The sequence below is a fragment of the Mirounga angustirostris genome, unplaced genomic scaffold (assembly GCF_029215605.1).
Source record: "Mirounga angustirostris isolate CCGP_5_RB_7025 unplaced genomic scaffold, mMirAng1.0.hap1 SCAF_4, whole genome shotgun sequence".
Lineage (NCBI taxonomy): Eukaryota > Metazoa > Chordata > Mammalia > Carnivora > Phocidae > Mirounga > Mirounga angustirostris.
Genome location: NW_026991712.1, coordinates 47,792,319 through 47,820,281, shown reverse-complemented (window position 1 = coordinate 47,820,281; position 27,963 = coordinate 47,792,319). Strand labels below are relative to the sequence as shown.

At 36.7% G+C, this 27,963-nt stretch overlaps 1 pseudogene; it reads right to left on the bottom strand.

Moving 5' to 3' along the window:
- Positions 1 to 560: 560 nt before the first annotated feature.
- LOC123858593 (transforming acidic coiled-coil-containing protein 3-like) lies at positions 561 to 20,249 on the bottom strand (annotated as a pseudogene).
- Positions 20,250 to 27,963: the final 7,714 nt, after the last annotated feature.

Here is a 27,963-nt window from a genome sequence, read left to right as displayed (position 1 = left end):
TAATAGTCACCCTGAATATTGGAGTCTGGCTTAGTTCATGTGCACTTGCATGAACTAGTCTCTGTAGCTATCGGAATAGCACTGTTAATTGTATTATTCTGTATCACCTATTTCACCCTTGGAGCTGGGGACAACTCAGTTGTCCGAAACGACATGGACCCCAAATGAACTGAGGACATTTGGAAAATGGAAAATGGGAGAAGGAAGATGGGGAAGCATTCTGGTTATTTACTATTGCATAACAAACTACTCCAATATTCTGTGGTTTAAAACAACTATCATTTTATCATGCTCACTGGTTCTGTGCGTGAGGAATGTGGAGAAATCACAGTGAGAACAGCTTGTCTATAAAATGTCTAATGTGTCACCTAGGAATATTTGAAAGGCTGGGAACTGAAATATTCTGGAGACTTCTTTACTTGTGTTTCAGGAACCTGGGCTGGAATATCACATAGGCAGGTCTCAGCTGAGACTGTTGATCAGAACACGTGCACAGAAGTGCCCTCTCTTTCTCTCTCTAACTTAAAGGAAACTTTATTTAGTCTTCTTTTTAAAGCAATCTAGTTTAAAAACAAGTTGAGGTTAAGAGAAGAAAGAACATAAATCCTTCTAACAGACAGAGTCAGACACACAGAAAAACAGAGGAAGGAGGAGGGGTACTGATCAGGAACTTCCATATCAGATCTTCTCATCTTGGAAATGAGGTTGTCACAGATTCTGTTCAGGTCATTGTTTTCTTTAGTCTTTTTCCAAGAGTAGATGTGCATCTGCTTCTTCCTCAGGCTCACCTGGAAGACCATAGCCTAATTTTGGGCCTTGCTCCAGACTTAAGTGATGTCCTTATTTGCCAGTGTTTCTTTTCTGTGTGGGCCTTTAGTCCTTGGTATCTCTGGCTTTCTGTTTCAATTCTTACTATTTAATCCTCAGTACACATCTTCAGTGATTCTTTATGTGGTAGCCTTTGATCACCTCATTCTGTTCTCAAATCACTTAAAGAGGTCAGAGAAAGATTTTTCCGTGGAGTTTACATGTGCAGTAAGTTCATCTTTTTCTTTCAGAACTTTCTGGATTTGGAGAGGTTCCAGTTCAAAATGATGATGTAGAAGGATCCAGGAAACACCTCCTTCCCATGGACACACTGAATCTGCAGCTACATATGGAATAACTTCCTCTGAAAAAAACCCTAAAAATTGTCTGAGCAACTCCTATACATCTGGAAAATGAAAGAAGGCCCACATTGAAGCAGTCTGAACTCCACACTGGGCACCCCTTTCTTTAATACCTGCACCTGAGACATGAGACCCCAAAACATCTAGCTTTGAAATCCAATGAGGCTCACATCCATGGGACCCACAAAGCTCTAACAACCTGAAAAATGACTCTTAGAGGGTTTGTGCACATGGGCTCACCTACCCCAAGGCCCAGCATAGAAGTAGCTGATCAAGAGGTACCTATACATAAATGGGGCTCATTTGCTAATATTAAATTGTTGGCTTGAGGCAAGCATCTAATTTAGCACACATTCTAGGGCCCTGCTGACTGGTAGGTACCATCTTATGCTCTCCTTCTGCCTTACTCAGTGGGTGTCATCTTTTTTTCCCCTGTGGGCACCATCTATATGCTCCCCCTCTGCCTCTTTTCATCTGGCAGGTACCATCTTCTTTTTTAAATTAAAAAAATTTTTTTCTGTCTCCTAGTGGGTGGCCTCTATATGCTCATTTTAGTTGCTGGGTGTGATCTTTAAGCTCTCCCGCTGCAGTGCTCCAGAGCACCAGTATCTCCTAGAGGGGAGCTTTTATAGCATCTTGTGCCCTAGGATTTGTGGGTGCCACCCAGAGGACACCCCTTAATCACCCTGCTCTAGAGGCCAGAGGAACTTGGGAATCCTGGATCCTATGAGACTGTAACACTTGGAGAGAGAGTTCTTAGTAGACTACCACCCCCAGGGCACTGCATCAATAGCAGACTAAAATACACCTCCCATCTCTCTATGAAAGAGGCCTATATGCTTCTCGAGGAGCTTTAGCCTGAGAGCAGGTTTCTGGTTTGTCATTCAGCTAGGGGCCTAAGAAGGTGTTCTTGGGCAATGGAGGCCAGTGGACAGTCTTTGCATGCTCTTTCTGCCTTGCTCCAGCTTGCCACTATGTCCCAGAAAGGAGTTTATACCCTTGCCTGGCACCCCAATTTTTCCTTGCTCAAATATAATGTCATTCAATTTCAGTGAATACTCCTAAATTTACAGGGGTATCTTAGGAATGGAACACATTTTTTTTTTTCATCTGTTATTTTGCAAGTTTTCACTTAATAATTCTTTACCGTGTTACCATGGATCCAATAATGGAACAACAAAACATGTGAGAGGAAAGGCAGGAAAAGGAAAGACAATCACATGCTTGACAGAGTGCATTTCTTTCTTTTTTTTTTTTTTTTTACAGAGTGCATTTCTAATCATCTTAGTTTGATGCTACAAAGATGAGAAGAGTGGACAAATCAACATCTTCTTGTTGCAGATGAAATGAGGGCTGGAGGTGAATTCAATGCCAGTAATTGCACTATCATTACCGTTAGCTCTCTCAAATTTATTATATCCATTTCCACTACCAGGTGAATTTATGCTTAAGTGTGAAAATAGCACATGGAAAACAATCTATGAAAAAGTTAAATTTCTTTTAACAGCCTTTAAAAGATAATAATAGTACGATGGTTGAAATCCATTATCTGAATTACCAACTGGTCAAGTTCACATTCTGATCTCTATTAATGCCTGTCACCACACCACCACGAAGTTGCCAGAAATGAAAAATGCTATTTCAAAATGGGGGGAAATGCCCTCCAAATAATTCTATTGGAGACTAAATGAACAAGAATGAGAGTGAGAGAGAAAAGGCTACAAATGGACAAAGGATAATGGGATAGCAAATGGCAGAAGCAACAAATCTCTGAATGTGAATTTAAGTTTGCAGCTTAAATTTACATTATTTTAGGAACTTTCATCTGATAAAACTTTATGGAGAACTTAGTACTATATATGATACTCAATTATTATGCATAGCCCATTACTTAATAATTTTATTGCTGATAACTTTGTCATGAGTGTTTCTTTGGAGCCAAACTGTCAAGATGAAGAGATGTAGCACATTTAATTATTTTTGATTACTGAATTGCAAAAACTATATGCTTTGTACTTGAGGGAAACGAATTATGTGAGTTATTTTATTTTATTTTTTAAGATTTTATTTATTTATTTGACAGAGAGAGAGACAGCGAGAGCAGGAACACAAGCAGGGGGAGTGGGAGAGGAGAAGCAGGCTTCCCGCTGAGCAGGGAGCCCGATGTGGGACTCCATCCCAGGACTCTGGGATCATGACCTGAGCTGAAGGCAGACGCTTAACGACTGAGCCACCCAGGCGCCCTTATGTGAGTTATTTTTAAACAACCTTTTATAATTAATATTTTTTTAGAGGATTATTTTAGCTATTGAATATGCTATGACTTTATGGACTACATTTTTTAATGGAATAGAATATAACAATTGATTTTACCTTTTAAAACCTAAATATTGAAAGAAAATGAGAACCAAAAACATCATATATTTCCAATGCATAATTCAGTCCTATGACCTAAATAGAATAGATTGGAATGTTTCATACCTGGTTAAATATTTATCAAAATGATGCATCCTGTGTTTATTAAATTAATCAGAACTTACACAATTTAATATGGGCTAATTCATCCTCTTATAGAATGCTTTCAAATATGATATTATATGGCTTTCTGTTAAATGAATGTATTTTCCATTTTTTACTGTTTTCTAACTTTCAAAAATTTGATCTTTTAAAATAAATTTATTTAAAAAATAATTTTGGTGCCCAAATTCATTCTCTAGCACATGGATCAAACAAGAAAAAAGCAAAAAGGAGTTTACATATGAGTGAACAGATTGCTAAATAAGATGTCTAAATGGAGACTTGTTTTTCTTGTTGAGCATTATTTAAAATAAATTCCCTTCGGTCTTCTGGGGAAGATGGCAGAGTAGGAGGATCCTAGGCTCACCTTGTCCCAAGGATACACCAAGATAACACCCACATCAGTGTAAATAATCCAAAAAGAGGACCTGAAGACTGGTACAACAGACTCTTCATAGCTAAATGTAGAGAAGAGGCCATGACAAATAGGATAGCAAGGGCGGAGACATGGTTGGGAGCCAAACTCACCCCCGGGACGATTGCACAGAAATGGGAGAGGAGCAGATCCTATACCAGGCATCCCTAGGCACAGGGGACCTGCAATGGGAAGACAAATCCCCATAACATTTGGCTTTGAAAACCAGAGGCTTTCTTACAATCAGTGGGGTTTAACACCTGGAACTTTAAAAATCAATGGGCTAGGCTCTGGGAGAGCCAGACGGTGTTAGGAAAGTGAGTCCCCACTATTAAAGAGATACTACAATGAACAGCCCCATGGAGATAGTGCACAGTTAAAGGGGACTCTAAGCGAAAAGGAAAGACCATATGCAGGAATAAGAAAAGTAGGAAGCACAAAAGCAGTAAAATAAGTGTATCTGTAAAAATCAGTCAAGGGATTCACAAAATAAAAGGATTTAAAGTATGACACCACAAACCTAAAACCTGAGAGGAAGAGGAATAAAATTTAGTGCTCTCAAAATGCGCTCAGACTTAAGCAACCATCAACTTAATATAGATTGTTGTATACATAAGATATTATATATAAGCCTAACAGTAACCACAAATCAAAAACCGGTAATAGATATGCAAAAAATAAGGAGAAAGGAATCCAAGTATATCACTAAAGAAAGCCAGAAAACCGTGAGAGAAGAGAACAAGAGGAGAAAGGAACAGAAAAAACTACAAAACCAACCATAAAACAAGTAACAAAATGGCAATAAATACATACCAATCAACAATTACTTTCAATGTAAATGGACTAAATGCTCCATCAAGAGACAGAGGATGATGGATGGATTAAAAAAAGCAAGAAGGGCGCCTGGGTGGCTCAGTTGTTAAGCGTCTGCCTTCGGCTCAGGTCACGATCCCGGAATCCTGGGATCGAGCCCTGCATCGGCTCCCTGCTCCGTGGGAAGCCTGCTTCTCCCTCTCCTGTTCCCCCTGCTTGTGTTCCCTCTCTCGCTGTGTCTCTCTCAGTCAAATAAAAAAAAAAAAAAAAGCAAGACCCATCTAATATGTTGCTTGCAGGAGACTCATTTCAGACCTAAGGACACTTAAATGGATTAAAAATGAAAGGATGGAAAGAAAAGCATTTATCATGCAAATGGAAGTGAAAAGAAAGCCAAGGTAGCAATACTTACTTTGGATAAAATAGACTTAAAACAGACTGTACAAGAGACAAAGGATACTACAGAATCATAAAAGGAACAATCCAACAAGAAGATAGAACAATTGTAAATATTTATGCACCCAACATAGGAGCACCAGATACATAAAACAGTTAATAACAAACATAAAGGAAGTAATTGATAGTAATACAATAATTGTGGGGGACTTTAACACCCCACTTACAACAATGGATGGGTCATCTAAACAGAAAATCAATAGGGAAAGAATGTCTTTGAATGACACTTTGGACCAGATGGATATATTCAGAACATTCCTTCCTAGGAATACACATTCTTTTCAAGTACACATGGAACATTACCCAGAATAGATCATATGTGAAGTCACAAAACATGTCTCAATAATTTCAAAAAAATTGAAACCAGGAATCAACCACAAGAAAAAAATCTGGAAAGGACACAAATATATGGAGGTTAAATAAACATGCTACTACACAATGAATGTGTCACCCAAAAAATCAAAGAAGAAATCAACACATGGAGACAAATGAAAATGAAAACACAATGGTCCAAAATCTTTGGGAATACAACAAAAGCTGTTCTAAGAGAAAGGTTTATAGCAACACAGGTCTACCTCAAGAAGCAAGAAAAATCTCAAATAAACAACTTAACCTTATACCTAAAGAAGCTGGAAAAAGAACAAACAAAACCTAAAACTAATGAAAGTAAGGAAATAATAAAGATTAGAACAGAAGTAAATGAAATAGAAACAAAAAACAATAGAACAAATCAATGAAACCGGGAATTAGTTCTTGGAAAAAATAAAAAAAATTGATAAACCTTTAGCCAGACTCATTAAAAAAAAAAGAGAAAGAAGACTCAAATAAACAAAATCACAAAGGAGAACTGACACCAGAGAAATACAAAGGATTTTGAGAGTATATTATGAAAAAAACTTTTATGTCAACAAATTGGGTAACCTAGAAGAAATGGATAAATTCCTAAAATATATAACTTCCCAAAATTGAATCAGGAAGAAATAGAAAATTTGAACAGACTAATTACTAGCAATAAAATTGGATCAGTAATCAAAAAACTCCCAACAAACAGAAGTCCAGGACCAGACAGCTCCACAGATGAATTCTACCAAACATTTAAAAAAGAGTTAATACCTATTCTTCTCAAACTACCAAGCTTCCAAATTCATTCTATAAGGCCAGTATTACCCCTGATACCAAAACCAGATAAAGACACCACAAGGGGCGCCTGGGTGGCTCAGTTGTTAAGCGTCTGCCTTCAGTTCAGGTCAGGATCCCAGGTCCTGGGATCAAGCCCCGCGTCGGGCTCTCTGCTCAGCAGGAAGCTTGCTTCTCCCTCTCTCACTCCCCCTGCTTGTGCTCCCTCTCTCACTGTCTCTCTCTCTGTGTCAAAATAAATAAATAAAATCTTAAAAAAAAAAGACACCACAAAAAAAGAGAACTACAAGCCAATATCTCTGATGAATATAGATGCAAGAATCCTCAACAAAATCTTAGTAATCTGAATCTAACAATACATTAAAAAAATCATTCATGACCAAGTGGGATTTAGTCCTGGAATGCAAGGGTAATTCAATAATCGCAAATCAATCAATGTGACACATCACATCAATAAGAGAAAGGATAAAAACTCTCAACAAAGCAGGTTTATAGGGAACATACCTCAACATAATAGAAGGAACATACCACAACACACTTCAACATACACAAAAAACCCACAATGGATATCAAACTTAATGGTGAGTAACTTAGAGCTTTTGCCCTAAGGACAGGAACAAGACAAGGATGTCCCTTCTCACCACTTTTATTCAACATAGTACCACAAGTCCTAGCTATAGCACTCAGACAACAAAAAGGAATAAAAGGAACCCAAATTGGTAAAGAAGAAGAAATAACTGTCACTATTTGCAGATAACATAATACCACATACAGAAAACTCTAAAGACTCCAACAAAAAACTACTAGAACTGAGAAATGAATTCAGTAAGGTCACAGTATACAAGATCAATATACAGAAATCTGTTGCATTTCTATACACTAACAATGAAGTAGCAGAAAGAGAAATTAAGAAAACAATCCCATTTGCAATTACAGCAAAATAATAAAATACCTTGAACTAAACTGAAGTGAAAGACCTATATTTTGAAAACTATAAAACACTGATGAAATAAATTAAAGATGACACCAAATGGAAAGATTTTCCAAACTCATGGATTGGGAGAACAAATATTGTTAAAATGTCCATACTACCAAAGCAATCTACAGATTTAATGCAATCCCTGTCAAAATACCAACAGCATTTGTCATAGAACTAGGACAAACAATCCTAAAATTTGTATGGAACCACAAAAGACCCCAAATAGCCAAAGCAATCTTGAAAAAGAAGAACAAAACTGGAGGTATCACAATCCCAGTTTTCAAAATATACTACAAAGCTGAAGTAATCAAAACAGTATGGTCCTGGCACAAAAATAGACATATAGCTCAATGGAAAAGAATAAAAAACCCAGAAATAAACCTATTATTATATGGTCAATTAATCTCTGACAAAGGAGGCAAGAATATGGAATAGGAAAAGGGCAGTCTCTTCAACAGATGGTGTGGGGAAAACTGGACAGTAACATGCAAAAGAATGTAACTGGGTCACTTTCTTACACCATACGCAAAAATAAATTCAAAATGGATGAAAGACCTAAATGTGAGATCTGAAACAATAAAAATCCTAGAAGACAGCACAGACAGTAATATCTCTGACATTAGCCACAGCAACATTTTTCTACACATATATCCTGAGACAAGGAAAACAAAAGCAAAAATAAACAATTGGAACTACACCAAAATAAATAGCTTTTACACAGTCACACTGAGGGAAACAGTCAACAAAACTAAAATGACAACCTACTGAATAGGGGAAGATATTTGCAAATGACATACCTGATAAAGGGTTAGTATCCAAAATACATAAAGAACTTATATAACTCAACACCCAAAAAATAAATAATCCAATTAAAAAAATGGCTGAAGACATGAACAGATTTCTCTAAGAAAGACATAGAGATGGTCAACAGACACATGAAAAGATGCTCCACATATCATGAGGGAAATGCAAATCAAAAGTACAATGAGATATCACCTTATACTGGTCAGATTGGCTAAAATCAAAAACACAAGGAACAAAAAATGTTGGTGAGAATGTGGAGACAAAGGAACACTTGTGCACTGTTGGTGGGAATGCAAACTGGTTCAACTACTGTGGAAAACAATGTGAAGGTTCCTCAAAAACTTACAAATAGAATTACCATATGATCCAGTAATTCCACTACAGGGTATTTACCCAGAGAATACAAAAAACACTGATTAAAAAAGATATGTGCAACCCTATGTTGCAGCATTACTTACAATAGCCAAATTATGAAAGCAACTCAAGTGTCCATCAATAGATGAATAGATAAAGAAGATGTGATACACACACACACACACACACATACACACACACAATGGAATATTACTGAGCCACAAAAAGAATGAGATCTTGTCATTTGCAACAACATGGATGGATCTAGAGAGTATAATGTTAAGTGAAATAAGTCAGTCAGAGAGAGACGTATCATATGATTTCACTCATATGTGGAATTTAAGAAACAAAACAAATGAACAAAGAATAAAAGAGACAAACAAAACCCCCCCCAGACTTTAAATATAGAAAACAAACAGACAGTAACTAGAGTGGAGGTGGGTGGGGGATGGGTGAAACAGGTGAAGGGGATTATGAGTACACTTACCATGATAACTACTGAGTAATATATAGAATTGTTGAATCACTATATTGTATACCTAAAACTAATATAAATTATATGCTAATTATACTGAAATTAAAACTAAAAAATAAGTAAGAATAAATTCCTTTCAAATGGGTTTTCAAAAATAATTTTTTGGCAATTTACCATCTCATATATATAATACTGTTTTTAAACCTGGGCAAGATAGGGTCCTTTCCTGCTCCCTTTCTTGTGAAGGTCCTCCTCTGACTTTTCTGTAGCTCAACTCTTGCCCAGAGATGTGCCTGGTTGGCATCGGCATCCCATCCCCACTTACCCTTTGAGATTCTAGACTAGTTTCCAGGCTCCAATGTGGTAAGTACAGAAACTGGGAGTAAGTCTTTCAAAATTCTATAGCAATTTGAAAGAGAAATTTTATCTGGTTAATTTCATAATGAAAAAACAATGGGATTGTATTTATGTGTGCTTTTATTTCACCTTTCTAGGAATTTATTTATATATGTATATGTAGTAGGCCCCGATAGTATTCCCTCTTAGCTCTCACTTAAAACAAAAACTGTAACAAAACCCCCCAAAACCTACTCTTCTTTCTTATTTTTATTGCATACTTGACTTCAATTTCAACCTTTCTCCTCCCCTTGCAACATGGATTACCATTACTCAATCACAACTAGTGTCTATCTCAGAGCCTACTACAATTCCATTTTGTGCTTCCTAAGGTATGGTGGATAAAAAGGGCTAGTATTTTACATGATCTACATGTTTGGTTATGTAACTTAAATTGTTTGTGACTTCATTTTTAATACTTCCTCCCACTAAAAAAGCTAAACATTTTTATCTGGAAGATGAGCCTGGTAGATATATCACTACATTGGACTAATATCTTCCAGACAAAATCTACAGTTCCTCCTAGATTTCCTTGTGGTTTTATTTATACCTGATAGTTTGGTGTTGCCATATTGTATTAAAAATTGCTAGCCACAGAGCTAATCTAATCAGTAGATTTTTTAAAATTGTTATTTAGGAAGTGTAGTGTTTTAAATAACTGAATATTACATATTAAAAATCTGAATTTGTGGTTTCTTTTGACAAACTGGCAACCCTAGGCCTGGATTATCACATAGCAAAAATTGGCTGGAACTATCTCCTGCCCCCTTTAGAGAGGGCATAGATTCTCCATGGATAAAGAAGATGTAGTGTGTGTGTGTGTGTGTGTGTGTGTATATATATATATATATATATATATATATATATATAATGGAATACTACTCAGCCATAAAAAAGAATGAAATCTTGCCATTTACAATAACATGGGTGAACCTAGAGGGTAGTATGCTAAATGAAATAAGTCAGACTATATAACACAAATACCATATGATTTTACTTATACATGGAATCTAAAAAACAAAGCAAATGTACAAAACACAACAGAAAGAGACTCATAAAGAGCAAGCTGGTAGTTGCCAGGGTAGGGGGTGCAGTGGGTGGTATAAACAGGTGACAGCTGGTAACTACATTTCATTTCATTTATCCTGATGAGCACTTTGTCATATATATAATTGTTGAATTACTATGTCATACACCTGAAACTAATATAATATTGTATGTCAATTATAATTAAAAAAAATTGATTTCATGGATTTTGACTCTGTTCCCCACTCCTTTATCCCAGTGGGTAAATATCTTTCATATATTGTATAATGTCAAGGAATGTGGAAAAAACATTCAAATATTATCAAAATTCCTGGTATTTTTAGGCATTTGTATCAAATTAGAGAAAGATAAAAAATGTGTAGATTTTTGGTTCCAAAGCCCAGAGAAACTGGTTCAGTAAGCCACTTATGGGGGTCCAGAATTCTACATTTTAAAAAAGTGGACCAGGTAACTATGATGGAAAAAGACCACATTGTGAAAAAATCAGGTTGATAGAGCCTGAACTGCAAATCAACAGCTATGAAGGGAATTCTGAGAGAAACCGTATTCTAAGCTTTTGAGGTTCACAGCGGGGAAAACAATATAGTTTCCCTGAAATATTTGTTCATGCCACTATCATAGATAATTGGAATGAATAGTCCAAGACCTGGGCAGTAAACAAGTTCTTAACATTTTCTTTTTTTCCCTTTTCTTTTAGCTCACATTAAGAACCATATTTAGTCTATTTTAATCATCTCAACTCTGAGAGTGGTTCATTGCTAACTATGTCAAATGTCAAACCACTGATAAACTCTCTACTTCAGTTCTACATAGCTAGGTATGATTTTGCTGCCAGTGAGTGAGTAGCATCCGCCATCTTCAGTACCAGAGCCTCTGGAATCAATTTTATACTTGCTTTTCCAGTCTACCTTTTTTCTTTTCTTTTCTTTTTTTTTTTTTAAGATTTATTTTTAAGTAATCTCTACACCCAACATGGTGAATAAGAGTCTCATGCTCTACCGACTGAGCCAACCAGGTACGCCTTTTCAATTTACCTTTTAACTCTGTGGGGACAAAAGTGTTTTCCAAAACAAGGCCCAAACAAGCACTCTGCAATTTCACTCTGGGCCTCCATTTCCAGTGGGCTCTTATCTGGCAATGGATTCTAAAAAATTGTGTTTGGATCAAGTACCTTAAGCCTCATTGAGGAAGGATGAAAAATATACTATATGTAAGTTGATAATGATTAAGTTTCTATTCTTCTGTTGGTGGTAGTAGGAGGAACTCATGCAAGAAAAATGGTTAAATTTCATAAAGACCTGATAGGTGAAGTCAAGAATGAAACATTAAGAACTTACATTTGGAGCACTGTTCTGGAGTCTCCAACTTCACCTCATCACCAGTTGTCAAGGTATCATAGCCAATCTCCAGACCAAATTCTTCAAAATTTATCTGGATAACCTAGCAATGACCGGAAACAAACATATCAAATATATCACATTATAAATAAAAACAAAAAGAAAGCAATGGCAGAAAACATTTAAAATGCACAATGAACACCAGACTATATATTTATCTACATATATGTTATATATGTACACCAAAGCAGCAGATCATGTCAGATTATTCCTAAAGTTCAATCATTATTATAACATAATTTTTATTTGCTGTATTGTACCTTCTGTAATACTTTTCCAATGGGCTGCCATGGTTTCTGTCTTAGAACCCTTTTATTTGAATCATTTGAAGCATAATTAATGCAAATCTACTTTAAGAAAGCTTTATAAAAAGTACATGTAGGTGGACAGAGGTTCTCTATACATTTACATCAGGTATACCTTGTTTTATTGTGCTTTACTTCATTGTGCTTTGCAGATACTGTGTTTTTAACAAATTGAAGTTTTGTGGCAGCCTGGTGTCAAGCAGTAACATTTTGCTAATAGCATTTGCTCACTTTGTGTCTCTGTGTCACATTTTGGTAATTCTCACAATATTTCAAACTTTTTCATTATTATTATATTTGTTATGGTAATCTATGATCAGTGTGATCTTTGGTGTTACTATTGTAATTGTTTTATGGTGTCATGAACTGTGTGCATATAACACAGCAAATATAATTGATAAATGTTGTGTGCATTCTGATTGTTCCACCAACTGGCTGTTTCTCCTTCTCTTACCCTTCCTATTCCATGAGACACAACAGTACTGAAATTAAGTCAGTTAATAAACCTACAATAGCCTCTAAGTGTTCAAGTGAAAGGGAGAGTCACATGTTTCTCACTTGAAATTGAAAGCTAGGAATAATTAAACTTAGTGAGAAAGGCATGTTGAAAGCCAAGAGAGGTTGAAAGCTAGACCTCCTGGGTCAGTTATCCAAGTTGTAAATGCAAAGGAAAAGTTGTTGAAGGAACTACTCCAGTCAACACATGAATGATGAGAAAGCAAAATAGCCTTATCACTGTTATGGAGAAAGTTTGAGTGGTCTGGTTAGAAGATCAAAATAACCACACATTCCCTTAAACCACAGCCTAATCCAGAGCAAGGCCCTAATTCTCTTCAATTTTAAGAAGGCTGAGAGATGAGGAAGCTGCAGAAGAAAAGTGTGAAACTAGCAGAAGTTGGTTTGTGAGGTTTAAGGAAAAAAGCCATCTCCATAACAAAAGTGCAAGGTAAAGCAGCAAGTATTGATGTAGAAGCTGTACCAAGTTATCAAGGAGATCTAGCTATGATAATTAATGAAGGTAGCTACTCCAAACAAATTTTCGACTGTAGATGAAACAGCCATATATTGGAAGAAGATGCCAACTAGGACTTTTATAGCAGAGAGGAGAAGTCAATGCCTGGCTTCAAAGCTTCAAGGGGCAGGCTGACTTGTTAAGAGCTAATGCAATGTGGCAAACTTCAGTGTTGTCTTATTTTAAGTCATCCAACCTTCAGCAACCAGCACTCTGATCAGTCAGCAGCCATGAACATCCAGGCAAGACCCTCCACCAGCAAAAAGATTATGACTCAGTGAAAGCTTAGATGATGGTACGTATTTTTTTTTTAAGCATAAAGTGTTTTTTTAATTAAGGCATGTACATTATTGTGTTTATACATAATTCGATTACTCACTTAATAGTCTACAGTATAGTATAAACATAACTTTTATATGCCCTGGGAAACCAATTATTCATTTGGTTTACTTTATTGTGTTATTTGTTTTTTTGGGAACTGAACCTACGATGTCTCTGAGGTATTGCCTGTACAGAACATTTCATCAAAAAGCTACAAAATACACATTCTTCCCAAGTGTCCATGGAATATTCTCCGGGATAGATCATACCTGAGGCCAAAAAACAAGTCTTAATAAATTTAAAAAGTTTGAAATCATATCAAGCATATTTTTCAACCACAATGGTACGAAACTGAAAATCAGTTACATGGAAAGAACTAGAAAAGTCACAAATACGTTGAGATTAACCAACATGCTACTGAACAACCAATGGATCAAAAGAGAAATCAAAAGAAAAATAAAAAGATACCTTGACACAGAAGAAAATTGAAATACAAATGCTAAATCTTATGGGATGCAGCAAAAGCAGTTCCAAGAGGAAAGTTCATCATGACAAACAAGAAAAATCTCAAATAGATGACCTAACTTTACACCTCAAGGTACTATAAAAAAATAAGAAAGCCAAAGTTAGTAGAAGGAAATAAAAAATATCAGAGTGGAAATAAATGGAATAGAGGATTAAAAAAAAAACAACAGAAAAGCTCAGTGAAACTAAGACCTAGTTCTTTGAAAAGATAAACAAAATAGATAAACTTTTAGCTAGACTCACCAAAAAAAAAAAAAAGAGAGAGAGAGAGGAACCAAATAAATAAAATCAGAAATGGAAGAGGAAACGTTAGAATTGGTATCAGAAATACAAAGATTCGGATTGTGGAGGGATGGTGCAATATGTGATGGGGATTAAAGAGTACACTTATCGTGATGAAAAAAATAAATAAAATAAAAACAATACAGTATTGTATGTCAATTAAATCTCAATAAAATTGCAAAAACAGAAAAATACAAAGAATCATAAGAGTACTATGAACAATTATCTTGCAACAAATTGACAGCCTAGAGAAAATGGATAAATTCCTAGAAATATACAACCTTCCAAAACTGATCATGAAAAAATAGAAAATTTGAACAGACTGATTACTAGGAAGGAGATTGAATCAGTAATCAAAAACCTCCTAATAAGCAAAAGTCCAGGATCAGACAGTTTCACTGATGAATTCTACCAAACATTCAAAGGAGAATTAATACCATTCCTTCTCAAACTCTTCCAAAAAATAGAAGAGGAGGGAAAATTTTCAAACTCATTTTATGAAGCCAGCATTACCCGGAAACCAAAACCAGACAAGGACACCACAAGAAAAGAAAATCACAGGCCAATATCCTTGATGAACATAGCTGCAAAAATCCTCCACTAAATACTAGAAAATGAAATTCAACAATACATTGAAAGAATCAGAGAGCATAATCAAGTGGGATTTATTCCAAGTATGCAAGGAAAGTTCAACATCGGCAAATCAACTAATGTGCTATACTACATTAACAAAATGAAGGATAAAAATTATATGAAATTATCTCAACAGATTCAGAAAAAGCATTTGACAAAATTCAATATCCATTTATCATAAAAACTCTCAACAAAGTGGGAATAGAGAAAACATACCTCAGCATAATAAAGGCCTTTTATGACAAGCTAACAGCTAACATTATATTCAACCGTGAAAAGCTAAAAACTTTTTCTCTAAGATCAGGAACAAGACAAGCATGCCCATTCTTGATCATAATACTATTTGAATATATGATGTATAAAAAAGTGGATTCACCTGTTTTTAAAAATAAAACATTGATAAAAAAAATGATGCATAATACTATTTGAATATAACCACTTATATTCCTAGCCAGAGCAATTATGTAAGAAAAAGAAATAAAAGGCATCCAAACTGAAAAGGAAGAAGACATACTGTCACTATTTGCAGATGACATGATATTAAATATAGAAAAGTCTAAAGACTTCACTAAAAAAATTGTTAGAACTAATAAATGCATTCAGTAAAGTTGAAGGATTCAAAATCAACATACAAAAATTTGTAGCATTCCTAGGCACCACAAATGAACTACTAGAAAAAGAAATTAAGAAAACAATTCCATTTACAATTGCATCAAAACAAAATACTTAGCAATAAATTTAACCAAGGTGGTGAAAGACCAGTAAACTGAAAATTATAAGACATTGATGAAATTGAAGACACAAAGAAATGGAAAGACATTCTGTGCTCATGGATTAGAAGAATAAATATTGTTAAAATGCCCATACTACCCAAATCTACAGATCGAGTGCAGACTAGACAACCCAGGAACAAACCCATACATATACGGTCAATTAATTTGTGACAAAGGTGACAAGATTATACAATGGGGAAAGACAGTCTTTTCAATAAATGGTGTTGGGAAAGCTGGACAGCCACATGCAAAAGAATGAAACTAGACCACTATTTTGTACCATACACAAACATTAACTCAAAATGCATTAAAGACTTGAATATGAGACCTGAAACCATAAAATTCTTGAAGAAAACATAGGAGGTAAGCTCCCTGACATTAGTGTTGGCAATGCTTTTTGGATTTGACACCAAGAACAAAGGCAACAAAAACAAAAATAAGTAAGTGGGGTCACATCAAGCTAAAAAAAAGCTTCTGTGCAGCAAAGGAAATCATCAACAAAATGAAAAGGCAATCTATGGAATGGGAGAAAATATCTGATAAGGGGTTAATATCCAAAACATATAAAGAACTTATACAAGTCAACAACTACAATAACAACATACAACAACAATAGCCAAATAATCCAATTAAAATGGGCAGAGTATCTGAATAGACATTTTTCTTTTCTTCTTTAAAAATTTTTTTAGAGTATATTTGACACACAATGTTATATTAGTTTCACGTGCACACCACAGTGATTTAACTTCTCTATATGTTATGCTCTGCTCACCACAACTGCAGCTGCCATCTGTCACCATATAATGCTATTACAATATCATTGACTATATTCCCTATGCTGTGCTTTTTATTCCCATGACTTCATTCTATAACTGGAAGCCTGTATCTCCTACTCCCCTTCACTTATTTTGCCCATCCTCTGACAACCTCAGTTTGTTCTCTACATTTGCAGGTGAATAGACATTTTTCTAAAGAGGACATACAAATGGCCCACCGGTACACGAAAAGATGCTCAACATCACTAATCATTAGGGAACTGCAAATCAAAACCCCAGTATAGATCACTTCACACCTGTTAGAATGGCTATTACCAAAAAGACAAGAAATAACAAGTGTTGGTGAGGATGTGGAAAACAGGAACACTTTTGGACTGCTGTTGGGATTGTAAATTGGAGCAGTCACTATTAAAAACAGTATGGGATTTCCTCAAAAAGTTAAAAATAGAATTACCATATGATCCAGCAATTCCACTCTGGGTATTTATCTGACAAAACCAAAAACACTAATTTGAAAACATATATATACTCCTTGTTCACTGTAGTATTATTTACAATAGCCATGGCATGAAAACAACCTAAAATGCCCACTGATGAATGGATAAAGAAAATGTGTTTATATATATGTAATGGAATATTATTCAGCCATAGAAAAGAATGAAATATTGCCATCGGCAACAATATGGATGGACATGAGGGTATTATGCTAAATGAAATAATTCAGATGAAAAAGATAAATATCATATGATCTCACTTTTATATGGAATCTAAAAATAACCTCTGAGCTCATGGAGATAGAGAAAAGATGGGTGGTTACCTGAGGCAGGGGCATGTGGGTGGTTGAAACGGGTGAAGGTGGTCCAAATCTACAAATTTCCACTTAAATAAGTAATGGGGATGTAATGTACAGTATGGTGACTATAGTACTGCACTGCATATTTGAAAGTATCTATGAGAGTGGATCTAGAAAGTTCTCATCACAAGAAAAAAATTTAACTGTGTATGGTGATGGATGTTAACTGTACCTATGGTGGTGATCATTTTACAATACATACGAATATTGAGTTATTATGCACATCTGAAACTAATGTCATGTCCGTTATACTTCAGTAAGTAAGTAAAGGCAGTTGAGAATGGAAAAAAAAAGAATTAAAAATAAAGGTACTGATTTGCAAAAAAAGAAAAAAAAGAAGTAGCTAACATACTGTTTAAAAATAAGTTTACCTTAAGTTTCCCGGTGTTTTGGACAGCTTCTGAATGTTCAAATTAAAGGAATATTTTCCTTGGTAAAGAGGCGGTACAGATTTGGCTCGGGGGACAGGAATGACCTCAGCATTATCTGGAGACCGAAACGATTTCCTGGATGCCAAGGGATGGTCTTTGCCTTACCTGAAATCCTTACAAGACCATGATGGAGGCTTCTATAACAGCCTTCTAGTCCTTCCAGTCAGATCTGACAGACAGCCATACGGAAACACACACACTCACTTACTTTACCAAAATTAAACTATTTAAATGTATCTCTCATGAAAAACCACCAAGTAAAGCAAGGGTTGAATGGTTAAAAAAAAAGAAAAAGAAAAAGAAGAACCTTCTGGATTTCGGCTTTGGCAAATTCCTTCTGTTTCTATCCTCTGGTACAGGATCCCCTCAAACCCGTCGGTGTTGTCCCCCATCTTCAAGTTCTTCAGGCGCAGCTCCTCACACTTGCTTTTCATAAGCAGGTACTCCTTTTGTGTCGCTTCCACTGCTGTGTCCAGGTCCTCTGGCTGTACCGCAGCTCGTCCACGATGGGTAACCATGGGCGGCAGCAAACTCCCAGGGCTGAGAATACACGGGACGGAGGACACACAGGAACGTCTGAAGCTTTTAAGGAACCAAATTCTACCAGCTTTGCCTCAGGAAAAGTTCTTGAGGAAGGTGCGACCGCATGGTGCGCACTACTTGTCTCAGGCCTCACCGACGCCGGGCTCTGAGGGCGGTCCTTCGCAGGCGGGTCGACCGTGAGGTATAACGACTGTTTCTTCAAGGGCGACTCCTTAAACAAGGAAGTCCCATACTGCTTCAGATTATTTACCTGAGCCCCGGTGCCTAGAGCCTCAGCGGGTTCCTGCAAGCGCTGCTCCCTCAGGATCCCGGGAAGCGCTGACTCCCGCTGAGGAGGCGGGGTACAGGCTGAGCCCACGCAGCGCGCCGCTCTCGACCGGCCCGCTGGCGGGAGTCCGGGCGCGGGAAGACTGGCGGGTCCCTCCTCGCCCGCCCCTGCCGAGGCCCCGCAGTGGTCTGCACCCCAGAAGTGTCATCCGCTGAGGTTGAAAGCACCGGCTTGCTGGGAGGTGAGTCTTCCTCCGCCACAGTCACCACACTCGGTTGCTCCACCACAGGCCGGGTTGGCCCGCTCTGGGGGCGTCCTTGGGGCCCGGCTTCTCCACCATTTCCTTACAGGTTAAAGTGTGGGCCATCCAGCTTGTCCCACCGCAGGTTGCAAGACCCCCCCGGGGAGCGGAAACGGGGCCCTCGCCTGCCACCTCAGGGGGCCTTTTCCTGTCTCGCCTCCCGTCTCCTCGAGGGGGGGTTGAGGCAGGGGCTCTTTTCCTGATGGGGGTGGCTCTCTGTGGCGGCGTGGTCAGAGGAGTCAAATTCTAGCCTTATGGTCCTCTCCTTGAAGAGGTGGCCATTTGGCTGTTGGCCTCTTTCTTCTGAGGACTTGGGGACATGGCCCCTCCATCCTTCAGAGGTCCCGCCTGGGCGATGTTCCAGGACCAGAAGCGTCCTCTGGGCAGGTCTGCGCTCGCTAGCTCGTTCGGGGAGAGCATCGGTCGGCGCTTGGCCTAAGAAGTGGCTCCCGGCCTAAGAAGCAGAGACCTGGGGCAAGCTTCCAGGAGCTGCGCTGTCAGGGTCCTCTGTTTTTTCTTGGGGCTCCAACCCCGGTAAGGTCTAATAGGATTAAGGAGGTGGATGTAATGCTTTTCTCTAAGGAATATGAATGAAGATTTTCCTCCAAGCCTTACTCAGGGCTGCAAGATGCATCCATTCGCCTGGAGATGCCACTTGGTTTTCAAGACTCCCCAGAGTCTGGGGGAGAGCTTGAGGGATCCAAGGCCAGCCAGGGGAGTCCAGGCAAGCCCACTGGAACCCCTGTCTTCAGAGGCCGATCTTATATACCCTAGAGGGGGTTCTGCATTGGTCACTGCTGGTTTCTGGAGAATCCCATTGGTCGTTTTGGTGTGCACTTCCTTGGTGAACTGTTAGTTCTCCTTCTGGGTCCAGATTTGATGAGAGTTTTCTAATCCAGTGGTATCTTCCAGAGCAAACAAGCCTCAAGTTTGCTGCTTAAAATCCTGTTTCTGTGCTTTGCAGAGATGTCCGAAAAGTTGTCTTCGTAGCCTTGGCTGTGTTCTTGGGTGGCACATTTTCTTTCTGCAACACAAGAACATGATTTTCTGGTGTGTGTGAGACAGAGAGAGAGAGAGAACATCAAAACAGGAGTCATAGGAGAGCAAGCATTGCAAGAGACCGGGTGGAAGATTTATTGTCTTTCCTGACAGCGCCTCAAAAGTCACAGTTACACTGCACTCTATTGGTCAACAGCAAATCACTTAAGGCGTAAGGAGGGCCATGGTGATTAGATTCCACCTCTTGATAGGGGTGTGGCAAAGTCATGTGTCAGAAGAATGACTGCTATAGAAGGTATTGTTGAAAACATTAAGTACAGTCTGTCACCAGAGTCAACCAGCTAGTGAATGTCCTTTAAAATGCTTACCAAAGAGACAATGCTGTATGTGTACTATGCTTCTTTTCCTTTAGTATTTAATCTTGGAAATCTTTCTTATGTTAACTGTAGATCAAATTCATTCTTTCTAATGATTTCAGGGTGTTCTATTCCATGGGTTATCATTATTTTAAAAACTACTTTCATACTTCTGGAAATTTAAGTTTTTCTTTTTCTTTTCTTTTCTTTTTTTGGCTAATAGAAAGGAATCTTATGATGAATATCCTTTTAGATATTTTCATGAAATTTTGCAAGATTATCCTTTGGGTAAATTCTTTGAAATGGAATTGGTGCTTTGGAAATATATGCTTTGACATATGCTGAAGTTTATGATAGATATTGCCAAATTTCCTCTCCAAAGGCCATGCTAATTTACATTGTTATCAATAGTGAATGAAAGTGCCTTGTTTCCCATGGTCTGTACTTGGTATTAACATCTTTACTAATCTGATAGATGAAAAATAATATCTCATTGTTATTTTGATTTCTCTTTCTTTATATATGAATGAGGCTGAGCATTTCTCCCTGAGCTTATTGGCTTTTCAAAATTTCATTTTTACATGGGGGTGGGAGAGGGCTATTATCAGTTTATATTATCTTTTCTTCTTGTTAATATGAGCTTTTGAATATTAAAAATTAGTGTTTTATCTGTCATATATATTGCACACTTTCATCCATCTTGTCATTTGCTTAAGGTATTTATTTGCCGTGATTTCAAAAGATTTTTCTGTGATTTAAGTGATTAATCTTACACATTTTATTTATTTATTTATTTATTTATTTTTAAAGATTTTATTTGTTTGAGAGAGAGAGAGAGCAAACACAAGCAGGGGTAGCTGCAGAGGGAGAAGCAGACTCCCCGCTGAGCAGGGAGCCCGATGTGGCGCTGGATCACAGGACCCTGGGATCATGACCTGAGCCAAAGGCAGACGCTTAACTGACTGAGCCACTCAGGTGCCCCTAATCTGATACATTTTAATGTATGGGTTATGCAAACTATAACTGTCTTATATTGCTAAATTATAAACCCAACTCCATATGGTCCATTTGCTTGGCAAAATTTAGGCCACATGGTTATGCCTTAGGTATAAGGGATCCCAGGAATGCAGAAAATTGGACTTAAAATAAGTAGGCAGCCATGAAGGTCCACTTCAGCCTCCATCTATTCTCTTCTGATTTGTTACTAAGTTTTATGTATTGTTTCTTGGGGACAGAGATATATTTGTTATCTACATAGTTCCTAAGAAAAGTAGAATTTTCTAGCACATTGCTGAGGTTAGAAAGTCCTCTCATGCCTATTTATCAGGAGACAAAAAAGGAACTTGAATACAGTAGTCCCTCCCTCCCCCCTTATCTGTGGTTTCTCTTTCCATCAAATCAGTTACCAACAGTCAACTGTAGACTATGGCCAGGTCAGTAGTAGCTTCATGCTATGTCACAATGCCTACATTCTTCACCTCACTACATCTACTGGGTGTTTTGAAACATATCTCCTATAGATAAGGGGCAACTACTGTGTATCTGTTGGTTTTGCCTCTAGTATACAGATGAGGTAAATATACTTACAGTAGAGAATTTTCAAGGTGAATTAACTCATCTGAAGTTGCATTTTTAGAATTCAGCATAGACAGAGTTAATTCATGTATGATTTAGTTATTTTTATTCAAAACTAAATATTTGAAAACTTAGATCCAATTTAATACACCCTTGTTGTACATATATTATGAATAAGGCCTTGTGCTCTCTCTACATTCACTGAAGTTAGGAGAATTCTTTTCTATCCTGTAATAACATTTTCAAGTTATATAGCTTAGTATTCAGGAAGAGGATGAGAAAATACAATTGTTCATATTAAAAGCATCTAATTTTGGCAACTTTTTGGTGGTCTTTTGAGCCAAAGTATATTTATTGCTGCCACAAAATAATTGAACACAGTCATAAAGAAAGAAATTACATATATAAAATTAAGTAGAAATGATTAATCTCTTAAAGCACCCTAGTATATTGAATTATTAAGTAAAAAAAATGTATTGACAGTACACCTGTCAGCTTTAAACTATACTTTCCTTTGTAGTGCTACTAAACATGTAATTTAGGGGGGATTTCAAGTGTCACTAAGTCACAATTTAGACACTCAGTTGGCATATATAAGATTTTTACACTTAAATTTATTACTTTGACTGCTTTTATTTATTACTTTCATTACTTTTCTATAAACATGAACAGATCTTAAAGAGCATCACATCCAGGTACATGAAGACAGAAATAGTCTGTAATAGGAATGCAATAAGAAATTCTAATCACCCTTGGGTTTTCTTAATTTTCATGGAAAATCTATTTTGAAATTGAATATCTTTTGATTAAAAAATAATTATCATCAACTCTATTATCATATCTAATGTAAAGGGATTTTTAAGTGGGTGAAATAAAACAAAAAGTGAATCCACTTTTCTCAATTATTAGGGGTATATATTTTTGTTTGGGGATATTTGGGAGTGAGTCAGTTATGGTCAGGTGTACAGCTGGATTTCAGAGTCAATGCAGAGGAAAGGAAGTACAGAAAACAGCACTAAGTTATGAAATATGACTTATAAAGACCACATCCTTTTTATTTTATTTTTCTTAAAGATTTCATTTGTTTATTTGACAGAGAGAGACAGCGAGAGAGGGAACACAAGCAGGGGGGAGTGGGAGAGGGAGAAGCAGGCTTCCTGCTGAGCAGGGAGCCCGATGTGGGGCTCGATCCCAGGACCCTGGGATCATGACCCGAGCTGAAGGCAGATGCTTAACGACTGAGCCACCCAGGCGCCCCAAGACCACATACTCAGAAAAAGTAAAGCAGAGCTATGCATCCATCCAGTCATTTATCCTATATTCTAGAAAAGTGTCATGGAATACACTTTATCAGTGTGGTGACTAAAGTTCCAGAATTAGTAATATTTTTAACAAGATTGCTTAAAAGGTTTTGTTCCTTGTCTATAGCACAATGCTTGTGGCTGTGCTCTCATCAAATAGCCTCTCATGGAAGTATTCTGGACACTGAGAGTTCCTATGTTAAACAGTGACTAAGGCTGAAGAAAAGGGAGCAGACCATAGCTTACAATGCATTAATTAACCAGAAAAATAGGCTGTAACTGGATAGTTAAAATTGGATTCCATTTTTACTACCTCTGGTGGGAGTGATAATATGTAACTATAGCTAAAACTGACTAGTACTTTCTCTGTTCAAGTTTCTGTAGCCAGCCTTTAGATGCATCATCTTATTCAACCTTCATCTTCATTCAACCTTCAGCAACCTTGTGAGAGTGGTGCTTTTATCATCCCTATTTAAGAGATGGGGAAACAAAATCTTTAAGAGTTTAAAAATATACCCAATATTATATGGGCAGAGAATGACTAAGTTAGGATTCAAATCCAGTTTTATAAGACTGCAGAACTTCAAATCACTGAATTTTACTGCTCTTTCCATAGCATCTTTTTATGTAAGAAATATATCACTACTCTAAATCCCTTAAGGTGGGGAAAAAATCAAGGGGAAATTTGTTCTACTTTCAAATTTAAAAATTTAGTCCTTAGGAAGAATAGACTACTCTAAATAAGATAGATCTAGTATTTATTTATTCATTTCAATTAACATTTATTGAACACCTACAGTAAGCCAGGCCTTCTGCATATTATACCTCTTCCTAAAGATATTACAGTCTAATAGGGAGATTAAAAGACAAGTGTGATTGAATTTCAGAGATTCCATAACACAGATCCGATCAGGGAAATAAAGAAGCCAAAGGTAAAAAGTGATTATATTAGAATACAAGTGGTAATAGTTGGAAGTGGGATAGGAGTTTCTTGAGAAGAAAGTTTTTATGAGATAAATTCCTGAAATGAGTCTTCACAGGAAAATATATCTTTGCCAGTCCACCTGAAGGTAGGGGATAGGGTAGGATGAGGGTCATTAGGTAGTGCTAGTCAGGGATACAGATGGGGTAAGAAAATAATCTTGGATAGAGGAAACTATTAGAAAAGGTATGGAGACATGGAAGAGCATTGACTGCTCTGGACACTGTAAAATCTAGGAACTCCTTGTTTTAAAAGGAAGATGAAGAAGAAGGAGGAGGAGGAGGCAGCGGGGAGGAGGAGGGGGTGGGGGAAGGGAAGTGGAGGGAAGAAGAAGGAGAAAGACCAGACGAAAAAGATGAAGAAGAAGGAGTTGGAAAGAGTGAAAGATAAGCCTGGAAAGCAAATCAAGAGTCTTGACTTTAATCTGTATGATAAAAAGAGTTACTGATGAATTTTAAGCCATGAAAAAAAATCATCAAATTTATGTTTTGGAAATATCACTGATATATAAAAGATGAATTTGAATTATTGGGGAAGTGTTATGGAAATTTAGCCTACAGAGAAGAAGAGATATAAGAAATATCTGTGCGGTATGAAAATAAGTTGATAACTCCCATCCCCATATCATGTAATCATTATAATTCCATACCTACAGGGCTATATTTCATTAACACAGCACATTGTCTGGCAAATAACACAGCTCAATATGTATTTGGCTCACAATTATGGCCTTGAGGTAATTTAAAGGAAAGAAATAATTGTTCAGTAGAATGAATTTTCAAATGATTTTAGGGGATCATGGGAACTTTAACACATTACTCTTCATACTCTTCATCACTTACTACTAAGGAGTACACCATCAAGGTGAAAGTGAACACAATGAAAAATATATCACATTGGTGTTTCAAATGTCACTGTATGTGCCCAGTAGGAGGGAATGGAGAGGGACTTAAAATGATCAATTTATGACTTTGTTTGCAAAAAATTCCTTTTGAAAATAGCTTTTGAGTAAATTACCTTCTAAAATCTCTAACCACTTTGGGAAATATGATTTTCTATTCTAAAATCACTTTTGAACCTGAGAGAAATAAAAGATTTAATGAGTCTTAGAATCATAGTTGCAAATCTTCATATTGTACTGGTTATACTCTCTGAAATGTATCGCCCAGCTATGTCAAATAATTTATTTGTTTTAAAAGTGAAAAATGCTTCTGGATTAGAATGGTAAATCTCATTTCATTTCTTACTTATAACATCCGCATATCCATTATTGTACTATTGTTGTTTATCAGTGAAATTGTGGAAAACTATTTCAGGGTTCTTTGTGAATAAATAACAGTTAAAAGATGATAGAGTTTGCTTTGTTATCCAGATTCAAATTATGCTGAAATAATTATTACTTAGAGGGAGTACATGACTCCCTCCCAACTCAAAGTGCATAGCCATTCAACAAGGGAGGAGTGTCTGTAGACCCTCTTAGGTTTGTAACACATAATGCATAATAGAACCATCAAGACTGGACAGTACTTCTGCCTCAGTCCTCCCTGAAATCACACCAGCATTCTAACAATTCACTCTTTGAAAATAATGGCAGGTTTAGGCTATGACAGTGTTTCTAGGTTGCAAGGAGACAAAAAATTTTCAAGGTACCAGAGTATTTCCATAACAAAATAACGAATATATTTCTTTATATATTCATCTAGCAAGACTGGAAGACATTTCCTTACTACTTACCAAGGTCATGATTTTCCTTTGCTTTTCCTTTACGACTTTATGTTAAAATATTGCCATCTTGAGTTTTCATCTTTAATCATTCCTTCTTACTTGGCCTAAAAATATGCTCACATTTTGCATATCTAAAAATTCTTTCCCTTAAGGGTTTTTGAACACCTAAAATTAATATCCTTTCTCTTTCTCTTTTTTCCCTTACTATAATAATTGCTGTTCCTCAGTCTCTTATTTCTGGGAGAAACAATAGTTTTCTATCTTTCAAACATCAAGACTGAGTCATATCAACTCCTTTACCTTCAAAGTTCTCTTCCAGTCAGTCACAGTCTGTAGATCTTTACCTATCAATTTTCCCCCCATATCTGTCTTCTTTCTGATCTTGCTGTCCAGGAGGAAACTTTTATAATCTCTTATCTGAATTATTGTAATTGTCTTTGCTGGGGAGGAAAAATTTTCCTCTGTCCTTCAAACTTCTGGTTGGTCTAAGAATCAAATTGATATGAGACAGATTAACAGGAGAAATCGAATTTAATATTGTACGTATGGGAATCCCCATAAACATAAGATTCCAAAGACAGGCAAATGAGATATATGTGTCATCCTGAACTAAGAAGAAAGGGTTATGGGCTGGGACTTAAAAGGGAAGGAGAGCAATTCACAGGAAGATGAAAATGAGTTCATATCCATAAACAAATGTTTCCTGGGCCATATAGAAACAATGGGACATAGAGAGGAATTTTAACAAATAGACTTTGCTAAATTTCTTCCTGTCCGTTACCCTAGTTAATATTATACTATATTTATCTATGGTTATAGCTCTCTTCCTAGAGTAGGTTCTCTATCTAAATTCTTTTAGACAGTTGGGAGAAGGTCAAAGTTTCTTCCTGAGTTTTTTGGGCTTTTATTGTTTTCAATTCAAAATGATATGTATGCAAAAGTGACAAATTTTGGGGCGACTGGTTCTGAACCCCTACCTCTTCAAACTGCATTTTTCACTTTAGAACCCCTTCTTTTGAGCTATTCTAAACAAACCTGCAAGGTTAATTTTCCTAAAACACAGCCCTGAATGCGTAATACTCATGCTAGTAACAATAACAACAACTACAAAATTCAATTGTTTCTCATTTTCTTCTGAATTCTTTACCTAGCATCCATAACCCTTCCAATTCTGGAAAGTTTGAAACCTATTTTCACAGTTAATATTTCTCACTTTTCTTTTTTTTGTGCATCCTATTTGCTTTCCCATTTTATTCCCACTTCCCATCACCTCAGGCTTTCCACCCCTATGCTTTTTTTGTCTGTTCTTCTCTTTGTCAGAAATCCTGTGTTCTTCAGTTGAATTCTTATTTATCATTTTAAGATTCATCCCAAATCCCATCTTCTCTATATTTTTTCCCTCAAATTCCTTGATAAGTTGTCTCTGTCCTATGAACTGAGTTTTAAAAAACAATTTTTGTTTTTGGTAGAAACAAGTTATCTGGGCAAAAGTTTTCTTTTGATCCAGTTATTTTCTTCTGCATAAGGTCATTAACACAAGAAAATTTGTAGAGGCAGGCTGACTGCATTTTTTGGACTCAGAGAAAGTTTGGTTGTCGATGGAATATTTTAGATATTATCATTATTCATCTACACAAGTCCCCCTCTTGTTTATTTATTTATTCCCCTTCATCCCCATTCCTTTTTGCCATTTCTCTCTGCTCATGTAATAAGTGCAAATAAATTGTGTCTTGTTTATGTGTTCTTATAAAATGAGCACTGTTGGTGCAAATATATTTAAATGGTTTTCTGTTATATATCTAATTTTATCTTATTTTTTATCTGTGTTGCAATGTGACTATTGTGACTAGTTTACTTATTTTAACCAATGCCTAGTACTCCACATAGCTGTTTTTCAGATATACATGTTTATCTTCATAAAAGTTATTAAAGTATAGAAATGCCTTTACTTGGATTGATAAATAGTCTCTATTTAGGGTTTCCTGAGGGCTCCTTCACTAGATCTTTGGATCTGTCCAGAATTCAGCATCTACAGGGTTACAC